Genomic DNA, 2584 nt, shown 5'->3' with positions numbered 1-2584 from the left:
AAGATTACAAATTCATTCAAGTAGAATTTCATGCTTTAGCTATATTATATTGGTGTGTAAATGTGTGTGTTGTGTGGCTATACATATGAATGTTGGCAATCTATGTTGTTACCAATGTTTAAAGAAACATTTTTTTAAATTGCTCTCCGTATCCTATTTGGCAAGACTTTCTGGTACTTCCCGTCCTGGTGACATGCCAGTAGGTGAGTTACAAATTTCTCTCAAATGAGAGTAAGTCCTACCTTTGGAAAATGTCACTTAAAGTGACGTTCTTATTGAACGATATCCACTTTACATACATGGCATCCCAAAATTGTTTTACATTGCCCAAGATATCAAGTGAAAGTAAACATGTAGAGGAATATAGGGGGGTAACATGCAAAGTGTATTGCTTTACATGATGGATGTATTAAATTTGTTGAATAGGGATAGAACCAACAATCATAACTAAATATGTGTTTATGGAAAAAAAAATGATGGACGTATAGGGCTCTATTTATAAAAAAGGGAATATGATATTCTCTCATGGGAATCTTCCAGGTCCATGCCTTCGAATGGCAGTAATTGATTCTTACACGGGAAAGTTTGATTCCCTGTTTTATAAATAGAACTCATAGTAATACTCCCTCAAATAAAGTCATCATTATGATTTACATTCCATAAATCATAAATATGACATTATTTACTAAAATTACAACTTATTATTAGTCCCAAAATGAATTTCTAATTGGCACTTCAGATTTTTTTAAGCTGAGGGTTAAGTTAAAATCAAACACAAAACAATTACCGTATTTTTTGCTGTATAAGACGCACTTTTTCTTCCCCAAAACTGGGGGGGGGAAAAGTTAGTGCGTCCTATACGACAAATGTGTTATAAAATAATTAAAATAATATACTCACCCTATACCCGATCCTGCGTGTGTCTCTGGCTGCATGCAGCGTGTGTCTCTTCTCTCCTCTGCCAGCATCGTGTCTTCTCCTGTCTGTAAAGCAGAGCGAAAGAAGCCGGCACAGCGCCACCTGCTGTTCCCTGTCCTAACTGCCGTACAGTGGAAAAAAAGCACAGAGTGATGAGAAGGGGAATTTGAATGACACAGAGTGATCAGAAGGGAATTTTGAATGACACAGAGTGATCAGAAAGGGAATTTGAAAGGCACAGAGTGATCAGAAAGGGAATTTGAATGGCACATGAGTGATCAGAAGGGGAATACCGGTATGAATGGCACATGAGTGATCAGAAGGGGAATAATCTTTCAGAATCTTTTTTTTTCTAGATTTTCCTCCTTTAAAATTGGGTGCCTCTTATATTCCGGAGCGTCTTATACGGCGAAAAATACGGTATATGTTTTTTTTCCACAACACATGTTATGGTTGTAAAATGAATGTTTTTTATCACTACATTAAAGTCTGAATTATAATAAAGGGTAACAATATTTTTAAGTAACACATTCCTAATGACCAAAGTTATTCTAAATAACATTGGTTCAAACCAAAAGAAAGGTCATTTGGAATCCAACATTCTACTGTGTACAACAATAAAGACTTTAAGAGGACCTAAACTCCACATTTTTACTTTACATAGAAGGGTAGACAACTCTTCTAAATGAAGTAAAAATGTTGTTTTATTTTTTTTTTACCCCTATTTCCGTTTTTTTTTTAAACAAAGAGAAAAGGTTGCAGCACTGCCCCTTTAGGTCTTGATTGCAACAGCGATGGGAGCGCAGAGCCTCATGACGGCCGCAACGTCACACATCCCGGGTGGCTCTGGCTGCTTCTTCTGCGCATGCCCTGATCAGTCGCTGTGCAAAATCAGGTGACATAGCCGCTGAGATAAAAAAAAAGAGCAGATCTCACTGCGCATCTCTTTCCCCTTGGTGGAAAAAAAGTCAGTTTTGCAGATGCCCGATATTAGGCATGGGCAGAAGGAGCAGCCAGAGCCTCCCGGGATGCGTGACGTAGGTACCCCGAGAGGTACGTATACGTGACGTATGTATTCCGGGAGGCTCTGGGATCCCATTGCTGTGTCTATCAAGACCTAAAGGGGCGGTGCTGCAACCTTTTCTTTTTAAATGTTGAGTTTAGGTACGCTTTAATGATTGCCAACATCAGAGCAATCTTTCCTCTACTGATTGCTAACATCAGAATATTAATTCTCCAATACCAGAGCATTCTGCATCTTACTGACTTTTTGTGTGTATGTACTTATTTGTTCATTAAATGCAAATGTATCTTTTAGGTTTGGCACCCTATTTGTTGTACAGTGTGTGCCATGCAAGTTACATAGTAGGGTAGGTTGAATAAAGACATAAGTCCATCAAGTACAACCACTGGGGAAATAAACATATCCCAGATATAAAACCCTATAAGACATAGTTGGTCCAGAGGAAGGCAAAAAACCTCTGGTACAATTTGCTTCAACAGGGAAAAGAAATCTTTCCTGATTCCATGAGGCAATCGGATGTTCCCTGGATCAGCAGTCTCTGTTATCTTTACTTTAAATCCTTAATCCCCAGTTATATTCTGTGCTTCTAGATATCATCCAGCTTTTTCTTAAAGCAATCTATAGTAGTTGCTGAAACTCCTT

The sequence above is a fragment of the Pyxicephalus adspersus genome, chromosome 8 (genome assembly GCF_032062135.1).
Source record: "Pyxicephalus adspersus chromosome 8, UCB_Pads_2.0, whole genome shotgun sequence".
NCBI lineage: Eukaryota > Metazoa > Chordata > Amphibia > Anura > Pyxicephalidae > Pyxicephalus > Pyxicephalus adspersus.
This window is presented reverse-complemented; position numbering follows the sequence as displayed.